Raw genomic sequence first — 17,114 nt, forward strand, 5'->3', positions numbered from 1 at the left:
GCAAACAAAAAAAGGAAAAGGGAATTTATTGCCACCAAGCCAGCAATGCAAGAAATGCTAAAGGGACTGCTATTAAAAAAAAAAAAAATAGATAGGGAAGAAGGAACACAGGCATAAAGAATAAAAATGGCAACAAACAAGTACCTATCAATAATCTTAAATGGATTAAATACTCCAATAAAAAGATATGGGGCAGCTGAACGGATAAGAAAACATGGTCCATATATATGCTGTTTGCAAGAGACCCATCTCAGAAAAAAGGACTCAGACTGGATGGAAAAAAAAAAATTTCATGCAAATAGAGATGAAAAACAAAGCTGTAGTAGCAATACTTATATCTGACAAAATTGATCTCAAAGTGAAGACCAAAAAAAGAGATAAGGAAGGCCACTTCATTATACTAAAGGGATCAATGCAACAAAAGGATGTAACTCTGGTAATCATATATGCACCCAATATAAGAGCACCCAAATACATAAAACAACTTCTGGAAGATTTCAAGGGAGAGATCAACAGCAATACAATCATATTAGGGGACTTTAATAACACATTGACATCACTAGATAAATCCTCTAAAGAAAAAAATAAGCAAAGCAGCAGCAATCCTAAGTGATTCACTAGATTAGACAGAACTAATTGATATCTTCAGAACATTACCAAAGCTACAGAATATACATTCTTCTCAAGTGCACATGGGACATTTTCAGAGATAGACCACATATTAGGACACAGGCTAAGTCTCTACAAATTCAAGAAGATTGAAATCATATCAAGCATCTTCTCAGATCAAAATGGCATAAAATTATAAATTAACTACAATAAAAAAAAATCAAATATATGGAGGCTAAACAACATGCTGTTAAACAATAAATGGGTTACCAAAGAGATCAAAGAATAAATAAAAAAACATTCTGGAAACAAATGACAATGAAAAGACAACATTCCAAAATTATGGGACTCAGTGAAAGCAGTCCTGAGAGGGAAGTTCATAGCACTTACAGGCCTATCTCAAAAAACAAGAAAAACTGATAATAAGTCATCTAACCCTACAACTAAAAGAACTAGAAAGAGAACAATAAGAATAGCCTGGAGTAAGTAGAAGGAAGGAAATAAAAAAGATCAGAGTGGAAATAAATGAGATATGGACCCCCCCCCCAAAAAAATACAAAAGATCAATAAAACCAACAGCTGGTTCTTTGAAAAAATAGACAAGATTGATGAACTTCTAGTAAGGCTCACCAAGAAACAAAGAGAGAGGACCCAAATAAATAAAATCAGAAATGAAAGAGGTGAAGTAACAACCAACCCCACAGAAATACAAAGGGTTGTAAAAAAAAATTACAAGCAACTCTATTCCAACAAACTGGACAACATAGACAAAGTGGACACATTCCTAGAAAAATACAATCTTCAAAAACTCAATCACAAAGAATCAGAAAACCTGAATAGGCCAATAACTACCAATGAAATGGAAGCAATAATCAAAAATCTTCCAGCAACAATATCCCTGATGAAATAGATGCTAAAATCCTCAACAAAATATTAGCAAATCATATCCAGCAATAAATTAAAAAGATCATACACCATGACCAAGTATGATTTATTTCTGGGATGCAAGGCCGGTACAATACCTGCAAATCAATAATCGTGACACATCAGATAAACAAGTTGAAAGATAAAAACCACATGATCATATCATTTGATGCAGAAAAAGCATTTGACAAAATCTAACACATTTTCTTAATAAAAACGATTAGCAAGGTGGGAATAGAGGGCTCATATCCAAACATAATAAAAGCCTTATATGACAAACCTACAGCCAACATCATACTCAGTTGACATAGTAAAACCATTTTCCCTAGAACAGGAACAAGACAGGGATATCTACTTTCACCACTCCTGTTTGACATAGTATTGGAAGTGATAGCCATAGAAATCAGACAAGAAGAAGAAATAAAATGTATCCAGATTGGAAAGGAAAAACTAAAACTGACATTATTCACAGATGACATGATAGTGTACATAGAAAACCCTAAAGACTCCTTTCAAAAACTACCAAATTTAATAAATGAATTCAGCAATGTAGCAGGATACATAATTAACTCTCAGATATCTATGGTATTTTTATACACCAATAATGCACTCACAGAAAGAGAAACTAAAAAAAAAAATTCCATTTTCCATTGCAATAAAAAAAATTAAGATACCTAAGAATAAACTTAACTAAGAAGCTAAAAGACCTGTACTCAGAAAACTATAGAACATTGGAAAAAGAGATAGAGAAAGACAAACAAATGGAAGAAGATACCATGTTCATGTATTGGTAGAATCAACATCATTAAAATGTCCATACTACCCAAAGCAATCTGTAGATTCAGTGCAATCCCCATTAAAATACCAACAGCATATTTCACAGGCCTAGAACAAACTCTCCAAAAAGTCATCTGGAATAAAAAAAGACCCCAAATAGCTGCAGCAATCCTGAGAAAGAAGAACAAAGTTGGAGGGATCAAAATACCAGATACCAAGTTACTAGGTGTATGGGTTAATAATGCGGATTTTATTCAATAGATGGAGTTACACATATGTTGATATATATGCGATTTGATATGTATGCTATTTTGTTGTATTGATAACAAGCTTCAAAACTTCATATGTCAAATTTGCTGAAGGTGTAAACATCATAGATATTTTTACACTTAAAAATGTCAAATTTTGTGCCAAAAAAAAAAAAAGAGCATTTGTGGGAAGTTTTAATTCATTACTTTATTTTGAAGAAAAGTGCTGCTGAAAGCTTCGGGAAGCTTATGGTGAACATGTTCCATCTCAAGATACTTGTGAACGCTGGTTTACTAGTATATTACAACTAGAGGCCTCATGCATGACATTCATGCACTGGGTGGGGGCGGGGGGCCTTACCCCAGTCTGTGCCCTCTCACAGTCCAGGACCCCTCAGGGATGTCTGCCTGCCAGGGGATGGGGCGGGCCTAAGCCAGCAGTCAGACATCTCTCTCACAGTCCATGGCTCTCATAGTCCGGGACCCCTGGCTCCTTACCACCCACCTGCAATGGAGGCAGAAGAGGCTCCCGCCACCACTGCTGTGCTTGCCAGCTGTGAGCCCAGCTTCTGGTTGAGGGAACTGACCACTCCTGCATTGAGTGTCTGCCCCCTGGTGGTCAGTGTGCATCATAGTGACCAGTTGTTCCACCATTCAGTCAATTTGCATATTAGCCTTTTATTATATAGGAAGCCACTGTTCTCAAAACCTGGTACTGGCACAAGAGCAGACATAAAGACCAATGGAACAGAACAGAGAACCCAGAAAATATCAGCAAAATATCAGACATATTTCATAGCAATATCTTTACTGATACATTTCCTAGGACAATGGGAACTAATGAGAAAATAAACAAATAGGACTACATAAAAATAAAAAGCTTCTGCACAGCAAAAGAAACCATCAACAAAACAATAAGAGAGCCCACTGCACGGGAGAATATATTTGCCAATGATACATACAATAAGGGGTTAACCTCCAAAATTTATAGGGAACTCATACAACTTAACAAAAGGAAGATAAACAGTCCAATAAAAAAAAAAATGGGCAAAAGACCTAAATAGACACTTTTTAAAAGTGAGCATACAGAAAGGCATATTAAAAAATGTTCAAAGTCACTAATCATCCAAGAGTTGACAATGAGGTACCATTTCATACCTGTCAGAATGGCTATCATCAACAAATCAACAAACGACAAGTGCTGGAGAGGATGTGGAGAAAAAAGAATCCTCGTGCACTGCTGGTGGGTATGCAGACTGGTGCAGCCACTGTGGAAAACAGTATGGAGTTTCCTCAAAAAATTAAAAATGGAACTACCATTTGACCCAGTGATCCCACTCCTAGGAATATATCCCAAGAAATCAGAAACACCAATCAGAAAGAATATATGCGTCCTTATGTTCATAGCAGTATATTTTACAATAATTAAGATTTAGAAACAGCCTATGTGCCCATCAGCAGATGAGTAGATTAAAAAACAGTGGTACATCTACACAATGGAATACTATGCTGCTGTAAAAAAGGACTCTTACCATTTGCAACAGCATGGATGGACCTGGAGAGCATTATGCTAAGCTAAATAAGCCAGTTGGAGAAAGATAAATATCACATGATCTCACTCATTTGTGGAATATATTGAAGAGCATAAACTGATGAACAAAAATAGGTACAGAGACGTAGAAGCATTGAACAGACTGTCAAACCTCAGAGTGAAATCAAGGAAGGATAGGAGTGGAGGGTTAAGAGATCAATCAAAAGACACATATGCATTTAAGTATAGCCAACGGACACAGACAATAGGGGGATGAAGGCCTGTGCTGGGAGGTGGGAGAGGGCTGGGAGAGGTCAATGGGAGGAAAAGGAGACATACGTAATACTTTCAACAATAAAGAACTTTTAAAAATTAAAAAAATAATATTTCTATCTGATGTAAATAATTAAATTTATTTTAAATATCCTATGCACATTTAACAGCTCTATGCATATATCTTTATGCATCAATATATACATGTATATCTATACCTATCTACATTAATAAAAGAGAAACATGCAAATTAACCATCACTCCGCTACACCCACCAGCCAATCAGGAGCAAGTATGCAAATTAACCCAATAAAGATGGCAGCAGCCATGGAGCTGGAGTGAGCAGGAGACTTGGGTTGCCCCAGGTGATGGAGGAAGCCAAGCTTCCTGCCCGCCCTGGCCGGCCCTGGCCTCCGCTCAAGGTTACAAAGTTTCAATTATAGAAGATAAATAAATCCCAGATACCTGCTTCCAGCCGGCCCTGGCCTCCACTCAAGGAGGCGCTGAAAAAAAAAAAAAAAAAAAGGAGGGGCTGGGAGCTTGGGTTGCCGGGGGTGTGGCCAGCCTGAAGCGGCCCTCAGCCCCTCGCCCAGGCTGGCCACAACCCCCATAGGGTGAGGGTTCCCACTGGGGGGCTTGACCAGCCTCCAAACAGCCATCAGCCCCTCACCCAGGTTGGCCAGGCACCCCAGTGGGGACCCCCACCCTGAAGAGGGTGTGGCCATCCTGAAAACGACCCTCAGCTCCTCACCCAGGCTGGCCAGGAACCCCAGCGGGACCCCCACCCTGATCTGGGACACCCTTCAGGGCAAACCAGCTGGCCCCCACCCATGCACCAGGCCTCTATCTATACTAATAAAAGGGTAATATGCTAATTACACTGGGAGACCTTCCAGGAGACCTTCCAGACGTTCTTCTGGACAAAGCTATGGTGGCAGGGCCAAGGTAGAGGCAGTTAGAGGCCAAGAGGGGAGGGCAGTTGTGGGTGATCAGGCCAGGATAGGACAGCAGTTGTGGGTGATCAGGCTGGTGGGGGGTGGGGCAATTGGAGGTAAGCAGACCAGCAGGGGGGCCAGTTGGGGGTGAGCAGGCCGTCAATGGGGGTCAGTTGGAGGTGATCAGGACAGTGGAGGGGGGGCAATTTGGGGTGAGCAGGCCAGCAGGGGTGCAGTTGGGGGCGAGCAGGCCAGCAGGCAGAGTGGTTAGGGGCAATCAGGCAGGCAGGCAGGCAGGCAGGCAGGTGAGTAGTTAGGAGCTAGCAGTCCCAGATTGCGAGAGGGATGTCAGACTGCTGGTTTAGGCCTGTCCTACTGTAAACCGGCAGTAGGACATCCTTCGAGGGGTCCCAGATTGGAGAGGGTGCAGGCCGGGCTGAGGGACACCCCCCCTCCCCGTGCCCGAATTTCATGCACCAGGCCACTAGTATATCTATATTTACCTATATTTGAGTTTGCCTATCCTTTATCATCATGAAATTGCCAGAACTTTGAAAATGGTAAGGAAAGTAACTAACCTAGTTAAATGATTTTTGTATCTAAAGCAATTGCTTTAGTAATCCCATACTCACAAGTTAACTTTATTGTCCTGTTTTTCTTTCTGACTGCCACAGCTTGCTCTATGGGAAATGAATTATCACTTATAAGGGTATATATTTATACCAAGTTAACAGAAACTGAAAAGTTGATTTAAAGGTCAGCCATTGTGAACATTACCTATTCAGCCCTTTGTGGTTTATACTAGACAGTGTCAAAACAGCTTCAACTTAATACCTATAACATGATCCCCTATCTGTCATCTATTTGATACAGACACAATGATTTTAAATAATGTCTTCAGCTTTACTAAAAAAATAAACCAAACATTTGAATGACTGTGTCTAATAAAAAATGGCATTTCTAATTATTTGACAATTTTCTTTGCAGTTGCAAAACAGCATTTAAAATTTCTAAGGTACAGGCATACCTCCCTTGTTTATATACTCACACCCATGTTAAATGATATTATAAGGTAGTTCTTTTCCATTCTTGTTATCCATAAATACACATACTACATGGAGTTTCTGGATCTGTCGTTGAATTCAATAAATTGAAGTTCATGTTGTTGTGACATCTTCAGACAGCCTCTCAAATATCTCGGCATCATGCAACTTGTATAAATGTATGGCACTTGGTGTACTGGGGTGGGAGCAATACATGTATGCATGTACATTTGTGGAAAGATAAAAGTGGTTGGGGAAATAAAGAAGAAATGTTTTATATTAGATGGTCAATACACTTATTTTTAAAGCTATTCCACACGAAACCAAAGCCATCCCAACTTAAAAGTTCATCTTCATCACTCATCTCCTTAGGACACATTAAAGTGCCAAAATTTGTTAAATTCTTTAAGTGCAAAGCCATCATTGTTCCTTTATTAGAATCTGTTGCTTGTCAGAAACATTTATGAACCTAATTGGAACACCCTCTCAATTTAAATCAACCAAAAATGTTCAGCTTATATTTCAGTTCCATTTCTAGGCAAGCCTCTGCTAGCCCCTAGTTTCTTCCTCTTCTAGGAACACCATTTTTTTTCTTTCCGAAGCATGTAGCTGACATTATAGCTTGCCCCTCAGGGGAGGATAATTTGCTCATTGTAGATTAGTTCCCTACAGCAGGTAAGTCTCACCTGGGTCACATCCTTTAAGGGTATATCCATGGACAGAAGTGCATGGAAACTTTCGCTGGAATGTACAGAATTCTGCCCTGGCTTGTCCTACTCTATGTTGCACTTTCTTTCTAGGGCTAATTTTCTCTCAAAAGCTAACACCATTATGACTGTATCAGTAACTCTTTTGCATTTTAAGCTATCTTTTTTTTTTCCTATGCTGCCCATCAGACAAACTATTGAAATGTAAACTGGCATTCTGAATATTTCTGACTCAGCTATTGCACAAAACCTCTAAAGGAGTTGGACTTAATATGTCCAGCCTAGTTTCTACATGAGTTTAATAATCTAGAAAATTAGTAAATATGGGTGTATGGTGGTATATGAGGACTGTTCTTGATGTCACATATAGAGTATGCACCTAAAATAATAAATTTGAGCTGTCTGGCCAACAAATATCAATATCATATATTTCATGGAGAGGCTAAATTTGATGGTAAAGGTTCTTCTTGTGTTCTACTATATTTGACCTTGAAAAAAATCGCTGTCAACCAGTAATATCCCTAAAAAACAGGTGTAAGCATAAAAGAGTCTCCTCACACTCAATTAATAATTCTAAACCTGAAGTCCATTGTATATTAAAGTACAATATACTCTACTTATGGCTCCAGGAGATCCATGAATTATATGAATTGTATATATATGCATGTGGGGGGAGAGGGAAAGGTGGTCATAGCTTTTATAATATTCTCAAAGGAGACTAAGTTGTCCAAAAAATAATAACTGGTATTCTAGGTTAGCTGATATTTTGGAAGATGCTGAAAATGTAGATGCAACATGTTAGTTTAAATGATTAAAGATGACACTGGTTTTTCTTTTTTCTTTTTTTAAAATAAATTTTATTGTTCAGATTATTACAATTGTTCCTCTTTTTTCTCCCCACAGCTCCCCTCCACCCGGTACCCACCCCACCCTCTGCCCTTAACCCACCCCCGCCACTGTCATCATCCATAGGTGTAAGATTTTTGTCCAGTCTCTTCCCGTATTCCCCACTACCCTTTCCCCCTGAGAATTGTCAGTCCACTCCCTTTCTGTGCCCCTGATTCTATTATATTCACCAATTTATTCTGTTCATCAGATTTTTTATTCACTTGATTTTTAGATTCACTTGTTGATAGATATGTATTTGTTGTTCATAATTTTTATCTTTACCTTTTTCTTCTTCTTCCTCTTCTTAAAGAATACCTTTCAGCATTTCAAATAATACTGGTTTGGTGGTGATGAACTCCTTTAGCTTTTTCTTATCTGTGAAGCTCTTTATCTGCCCTTCAATTCTGAATGATAGCTTTGCTGGGTAGAATAATTTTGGCTGTAGGTTCTTGCTATTCATCAGTTTGAATATTTCTTGCCACTCCCATCTGGCCTGAATAGTTTCTGTTGAGAAATCAGCTGACAGTGTTATGGGTACTGCCTTGTAGGTAACTAACTGTTTTTCTCTTGCTGCTTTCAAGATTCTCTCTTTGTCTTTTGCTCTTGGCATTTTAATTATGATGTGTCTTGGTGTGGTCCTCTTTGGATTCCTTTTGTTTGGGGTTCTGTGCGCTTCCTGGACTTGTAAGTCTATTTCTTTTACCAGGTGGGGGAAGTTTTTGGTCATTATTTCTTCAAATAGGTTTTCAGTATCTTGCTCTCTCTCTTCTTCTGGTACCCCCATAATTCGGATGTTGGTACACTTGAAGTTATCCCAGAGGCTCCTTACACTATCTTCATATTTTTGGATTCTTTTTTCTTTTTGCTTTTCCAATTGGGTGTTCTTGCTTCTTTGTATTTCAAATCTTTGACTTGATTCTTGCAATCCTCTAGTCTGCTGTTGGGTCTCTGTATATTATTTTTTATTTCAGTCAGTGTATGCTTAATTTCTAGTTGGTCCTTTTTCATATCCTCGAGGGTCTCACTAAATTTATCGGCCTTTTCTAGAAAATTCTTGAAAAACCTTATAACCATGGTTTTGAACTCTATATCCAGTAGTTTACTCTCCTCCATTTCTTTCATTTGTGACCTGTTTCTTTGTCTCTGCATTTTGGCTGCTTCCCTGAGTTGATAGAGTGGCTTTGTGTGCTAGGTGTCCTATAGGGCCCAGTGTCTCAGCCTCCCCGGTTACCTGAGGTGGACACTGTTGGTGCACCCCTTTGTGGGCTGTGTGCACAGTCTTGTTGTAGTTAAGCCTTGATTGTTGTTGGTATCACTGGGAGGAATTGACCTCCAGGTCAATTGGCTGTGAGGATCAGCTGTGTCTACGATGGGAGAACTTCTGTGCTGGAGACACCCTTATGAGTCAAGACTTGCTTCAGTGGGGCTTTGGTGCTCACTGAGTCTGCCCCTTGAGTGTTTCCCTTATGGCTCTGAGGAGTTGTAATCTGGATGGTCCTACTCTGACCCCTGGGTACACTGGCTTTTGGATCTCCAAGGAGGTGCTAATTTAGCTTCTGCCTGAGGCCACTCAGCAGGAGCTACAAGATCTGCAGATTCCTCTTCTTTGTTTGGGGTTTGGAGGTGCCCAGATGAGGCCCAGCTGTGAAGCAATGCAAGCTGCTCTAGGGCCTTGAGCCTTCTTTTGGATGTTCTGGGTCTCTCTGACTCAGCTGTAGTTTGTTAGGTAAGTTTAGATTTCAAAGGACCAGGCCATTCATATGCAAAAGCTTCTGCGCACAGCTTGGATGGGGTGGAGTCTCAGGGCAGAGCAAACAGCAATGGCTTCCCATCAGCCCTGCCCTAAGAGGCCATTGGGTCTCAGTGTTCCTTGGTAATCACTGCAAGCACCTCTGAGAGAAAGCCGCCCTCAAGTTCTGCCCGCTGCCAGACAGTCCAGTTTCTCCCCGTATGAGTCTGGGTCCCTAGAGTCTCGCCCGGAACTGGAGTCCAGAGCAGTCGGGAGCTTGTGTCTCCCTCCGGCTTGAAAAAGCCAGCTGCATACTCAGTTGCCAGCCCTCTCCGCACACGTGCACGCCTCTGTACCTCTGCACTTTACTTACGCAGCTCCTCTGAGTCTCAGTGTGCTTTTCTCTTTCCTTCTTGTTGTAGAATTTCCACTTAGCCAGCCTTCCTGTGGTTCTGGATGTTGTCCATTTTGTCTTTTGGTTGTAGTTTTGAAGTTGTTGTGCGAGGCAGCAAGTTCAGGTGTTTACCTATGCCATCATCTTGGTTTCTCCCTGGTTTTTCTTTTTTCATTATTTATTCATGATTATCTATGGCTTTCACTCTATATTAATTTCCCATACTCATTCATCATCCTATTATTCATCATCACCTAGAATCCATTATTTAATTAAATCTAATGTGCTGTGCTTTTTAAAGCCCACTAAAAAAGGGAATATGAAAGTGAGAAATGCTGTACAACTACAGACTCTTTGCTGCTTGAACTGGGAGTAATTTGTGAATGATAGGAGGATACAAATAAAGTAGTTTCTGACAGAAAAGTGTTTTACAATAAATTAAAACTAAGGAGTATATGAAAGAAGCAAACTTTTAAAACTTACAAGCCTAAAGGCCATGTTCATATATTTTCCAGGCTTTCAAACAAAAGGCTGTATTTTTCTATTAACACACCATTCAGCTTGAAGTAAACTTTATTAATTCAAAAAATAAAAATAAAACTCACAAGCCAATAAATTAAAAGCTATCTAATATGTTTGCCTAAATGTGTCAGATTAACTAATTTCTAAAATCCATTAATACTTTTAACAAAAGTTTTATTTCATGATGTGTCCATAACTCCTAACATCAAAATATGTCTTTCTTATGCCAAGTGTATCATTATGTTTATTGGGTAGTTAAGAAAATTCCATTATAAGTGATGTAAAAATATTGCATATATACTTACCATGCTATTTATTTTTCAATTTAGGAGGCAAACTCATTTTAACTGTGATTTTGTGATTGCTGTTTTCTTAGGTGAATATTCAGAATTCCTTAGAAACAATAACCAGAAGGATATTTTTTCAAAGACTTAGTATGGTAGCCAGCATCCAAGATGTTCTTCAATGACCTCTGTCTCCTTGAATTAAAACACTTGCTGGAGAGGTTCGTAGTGTGATGACTGCTTCCTGGCTTTCATACTTTGTGTAATCTTCTCCCACGGTTTCACAGAGATAATCCATAGGACCAATAAAATGTCATAGAAGTCATGGTACATTACTGTGCTATTGATTATATTATCTCTCAACTCAACACTCGCCTTTTTTTTGCCTGTTCAGTGAAAATGGATATGGGCCCTTTGAATACTGGTCCTTTGCCACCTGGCATGTTGTAAAAGTTTGTCAACAGAGGATGCTTCTCACAGATTCCTTTGCAGGAGGAAATGGTTTTCACTTCCTGGTTCCAGCTGGCTCACTGGAGTACCTATGGTTCTCTAGAGCTCTTCCTGCTGTAAGACTAGCTTCTCTAGCACCAAGCTCTTAAAGAGCAGATGGCTTCTGAGTGTCCCTAGTGAGGCACAGCCCGGAAGAGCTTTCCCCAGGACCTTGGAGGGTAGAATACCAGCAAGTCCCAGAGAGCAGATTTCTGGAAAGTTCTGCATGTGCAATGCTATGGAGACATCCTGACATCAGTGAGTCACCCCTTCTGTAACAAGGTGTAGGTTGCAGCCTGGGGAGGAGGTCTCTTCATTGAGTGTTCTTTCAATCCTAGAGGTAATAATTCTCCTTATTTCGTCTATTCCTATATGCTTCAAGATTCTTTTTACTTATCAGTTAATCTCTCATTATTTCAGTACCTTGTTACAGTTAATGATTCTTTATATTGAACTTTTCCTAGTCAAGCTGCTGGGTAGTTCCTGTCTCCAGATTGGAGCTAGACCCAGTTACTTCTAGTTTGGTTGTAAAAGAAACTGCAGCTTCTGTCTTGTCACACATTCTCTGACCAGGAGCTTTGGGGAAAGTTAACTGCCATGAGCTAAGCAGCCATTGGAAAGGTCCATGTAAGAAAGAACTGAAAAGCCTCTGGCCAAAAGCCATGTGAAGGAGCTTACAAGCAGATGCTCCAGCTGAGTCAAGCCTTCAGATGAGACCACAGCCCTGCCTGACATCTTGATTGTAGCTGCTTGAGAAACCCTGGTCCAGAGCCACCCAGCTAAGCTTCTCACAGATTCCTGGCCTCGGAAACTGATATTATAGAAGTTTGTGGTTTTAAGTTTGGGGATAACATGTTATGTAACAATAGATAACTAATAAACTTGGCTTAAAACTTATTTTTAAATCAAGTTATTTTTATGTAAAATCTTTATAATGAAACATCTTCATAATAAGAATTTAGCTCTCACCAGTGTGGCTCAGTTGGTTGTAGCATCATCTTGTACACTGAAAGGTTGCGAGTTTAATTCTGGGTTAAGGCACTTACTGAAGTTGCAGGTTCAATCCCTGGTTGCGATGCTTATGGGGAAGCACCCAATCAATGTTTCTCCTCTCTCTCTCTCTCTCTCTCTCTCTCTCTCTCTCTCTCTGCTCTCGCATTTCCCTTATCTCTAAAATCAATAAACATATCCTCTAGTGGGGATTAAAATTTAGATCAGTCAGTAGAGCATACTTACTCTACAACATGCTAAAACTACTCAATTCAGGGAGCTTATGTGACATAGTGTGAAGGTCACAGGTTCTGTCAGATAGCTGCCAAAGTGTGACCAAGATGAACTGTTTTACTCTGCCGAGCTCAGTCTTTAACAGATGACTAATACCATTGACTTCAAACTGCTATTAGAGTGACTTAAGTGGGTGAATGAATGTAAAGGACTTAATAAGTGCTTGACAAAGAGCAGACATATTGCAATTAATAAGATAAAACTTTAATCCACATAAAGAACTAGAACAAATCTTAACAGGCTGTTTAAAAATAATTTAATCTGAAGCATATAGTTTTATGGGCTCACCTTCCATCATGCAATGTCAGAACCTCATTACCATATTGTCTTAACACCTCATTTATTTCTTTATAATTTCCAGTAGACTATAAGCCTTAGGAAGGCAGATATTATGTTCTTCTTGTTCATAATTATAGCCTTGATACCTAGAATAATATCTGACGTTATAGTAGTCAGATAACAGCATCTGTTAAATAATGAGTGCTCTGTGTCATACAGTGATATTCATGAAGACATTTTAGTTACAATTGTCTTTGGTAGTGTTGAACTAAAGGTAAAATATCCTAGCTATTTAAACAGTATTAATATAAAATATTTGTAATAATATCATATCCTTTAATTATAGCCAATGCCATTACAAGTACACTCTGTAATCCTTATGAAAATAAAATGCAAGAACACTATGTCCTTTTACAAAATTTCAGACCTCTTCACATAATTATCAATAGTTTACAAAACTTCCTGTGGTACACTGCTTATATTTTGTGATTCTTCAGCCTTGAAGAACAAGATTGAACATTTTTTTACCAATAAGTTTTACTGTAACAATTACCAATATTCTAGAACAGTACTCTCTTTGACTGACAATTTCTGTCCTCACTACTAGCTGTGAAACAAGTGGCTGATGATGTGACCTCTTTTATCATGTGGAATGTAGCACATTCAGAGTCAAGGACAACATGTCCCATATTTACAATGAAATTATAGTTTTCTCATCAAAAGGCAAATCCTTCATTTAAAAAACTGTATAGTATTGTAATAACTATATACAGTGCCAGTTGGGTACTGGAAATATTGAATGGTTCTTAAAATAGAATGCCAGATGGCTAAATTTAGGTGCTGAAGAAAGTCTAATTCAGGAACACTTTTTGGCACCAGTCCCAAAACATTTTCATTTGATTATGGATTGAATATATTTTCATTTAATTTAAACTCTCTGTATGTTGTTCTGAGATAGGTGAACTCATGTTGGTAGACAAATTGGTCTCAAAATATATGCCACTCTGCTTAAAGGATCGCTTTCTGTCGACATATTGGAAAAATGGCCTTATTCTTGGTGACACATTTTCAGTTATCAAGGTCATATAGGTTCATGGTAAAAGGGACATACTTAATGTTCTACCTTTAATGAATGGGTGTCACTGAATTACAACAGGTGAGCTACTCTGCACTAGGTTGGTAAAGACTAGAAAAACAAACTACATAGAATTCTTCGCTATGCCTTGATATGTGTCACTGTTCTTGTCTTTACTTTTTGTTTGTTTTGTTTTTGCCATGTTTGTCTTACTTTTTAAAAATTCCCTTGTGCATCTTCATTCCAGGTTTAGGTTGAAAATAATGATTAAAAGTGTATCTCTTTAAGTGCAAATAGGTAATTACAAAATAGTCACAGAGATGTGAAGTACAGTGTAGGGAATACAGTAAATAGTATTGTAATAACTATATACAGTGACAGCTGGGTACTGGAAAATATTGGGAGCACACTTTATAAAGTATATGATTGTCTAACCACTAGGATATACACCAGAAACTAATACAAAATAATGTTGATTGTAAACTCTAATTGAAAGATAAAATTTAAATTTTTAAAGTATTTTTACTAGTTATCATAAATTCATGATTTACTATTTCAGGTCATGCTTAGGTGTTTTTTTTTTTAAATATTTCTTCCCATTTTTTAAAATGAATTTGAGTTCCTTCTGCCATTCTGCTCTTTCTGTTTGAGTCAATCCACTATGGCCTTCTCACAGCGTAATTTAGCTATCCCAGTGAGCCACACAGGGTAAAGTATGTGTATTTGAGGTCAAACATTGGGCTTGTGGTGGTTCCACTGAACTTCACTTTACACATATGTAAAATTGTGTAGCAACTGTCCCACCTATTTCACCTGGTTACAGTAAGTATGATATGAGAAATTGCTCATGAAAATGTTTCATAAGCTGTAATGTTTTCTAAAGCTCTGAGGTAGAATTATGCCTACTTACATTTGCTCTTTTTTTTTAAATTGCATCTTTGTGCACAACGACCCTTTCCCAACCTGTTACAATTAATCTGTAATGAGCAAACTGGACTCGACTTTCTCCCAGAAATCTTCTTTGACCCCTCAGCTAGGTATTTTAACTTTGAACTTGTACCTCTGACCTCTGACCTTACTAATTATATTCATCTATTTCTGATTCATCATTAGGTCCTACCTTGTAGGATACTTGTACTCATTGGCATGATTTATCATACACTCACCCCACCACCACACAGTGGGTCCCATGTAGTATAGTAAATCTCATGCTCTACTGATCACTGCACCTCGAATACACGTCTCACAGGGTTCTTGCACACACCTGTGTGAGGTACATAACATGCTATATTTTCTTCCCACGTGGCTTCTTCCTTTACATTGCTGCTGATAATCCTCTTTCCTCTCTTCCTTTCCAAGCCTTTTGGCAAGAAATGATTTTTTGTGGTACATGAAATATTTAAAAATTACTTCAGTATTTAAAATTCTTAATTTAAAGCTTATATTACATTTTACTTTGGATATTTTAAATTAAAATTTTATTTTTTATTCCTCAGACTTTGCCTGTACGTATTCAAAGTCAATACATCCCTCTAGCCAATGAACAGAAAAGAATATAATTAGCCATACAACTGATTAACTGAATTATCTGTCTAAAAATGATTCTGGGTACAACCTGATTGAAGAATCTCAATACAAATTTGGGTGCAGATTCTGCTGAAAATAATACTGGTCAACAAAGGCAGTTAATTTTTCCCTCAGGTACTTGGGAATATTTTTCAGGACTAATAGTTTGATTGACAGTGAAAGGTATCTGGCTTACTCTGCCATATTTTCAGCATCATCTAGAGCTCCTTTGAGATAATGAGTAAAGAGACCAGGGAGAGCTACAATGCACTGACATTTTACCATGATTTCCTAGGACTCATCTTCACTTATTAGCTTTTCAAAAATTACCTAAAAGTAGGCTTAGGTGTAAAAACATCATGAAGAAGAAAAGAACTTGCTGCTAAAATATTCACTATCTTCCAGAAATCTATTTTATAGACAAAGAAAAATATGTTACAATATGTACACAAATATGTTACAAACATCTTAAGAACAAATATGTTAATTTTGCCATTAAGAATTAAATAGGCATCCCAGATGGCATAGTTCAGGGGTTGAGTGTCAACCAATGAACCAGGAGGTTGTGGTTCAATTCTGGGTCAAGGCACATGCCCAGGTTGTGGGATCCATCTCCAGTGTGGGGCGTGCAGAAGCAGTTGAACAATGATTCTCTCTCATCATTGATGTTTCTCTCTATTCCTCTACCTTCCTCTCTGAAATCAATAAAGATATATTTAAAAAATAAATAAATAAATGAAAAAAATTTTAATGAATTAAATAAGCATACTGTATCTCACCTTGCAATAAGATATTTTTATTGTTTTAAATATATTTTTATTGATTTCAGAGAGGAAAGGAGAGGGAGAGAGAGATAGAAACATCAATGATGAAAAAGAATCATTGACCGGCTGCCTCCTACATATCCCCCACTAGAGATCGAGCCCACAAACCAGGCATGTGCCCTGATGGGGAGTTGAACCATGACCTCCTGGCTCATAGGTCAATGCTCAACAACTGAGCCAAGCAGACTGTGCTCAATAAGATTTTTTGCTAAATAAAATATTATGCAAGGAACATTTTCATGGTAATTTATCTGTTCCTCAAGTTGTATGTTCTCAAAATACTTCATTAAACATAAGTTTTAATAAAGTGCTTGCAAAACACTTTGCAAACTTTGTTTAATTAAATGCAATACCACACCTTCATTTTAAATGTAATGATCATAATTTCTTACAGACAATTTTTAATGAGTTTGCACTTTGCTATACCCCTCATATATTTTCTTCTCCTTCCAGGCACAGGTGATGAAATTGTGATCAACATTATGAAATTGGATCACAATTATTTCTTTAATCAAAACAAACCAAGCCTTATGCCATAGGTGTGGAAATCCAAAATGCTATGCTATCCAATTGCAGTCCTATTTTGTAATCAGCACTTTTGGCCAAACACACAGTGTAAATTATATGGAAAAATGAGAAGGCATGTTCTGTCTCATGCCGTTGCCAGGTATGTTTCATATTTAGATATAAACAATGAGAGAAATTCAAATTTCACAACAGTTGAGTCATTCTG

This window comes from Plecotus auritus (genome assembly GCF_963455305.1).
Source record: "Plecotus auritus genome assembly, chromosome: 1".
NCBI classification, from domain to species: Eukaryota; Metazoa; Chordata; class Mammalia; order Chiroptera; family Vespertilionidae; genus Plecotus; species Plecotus auritus.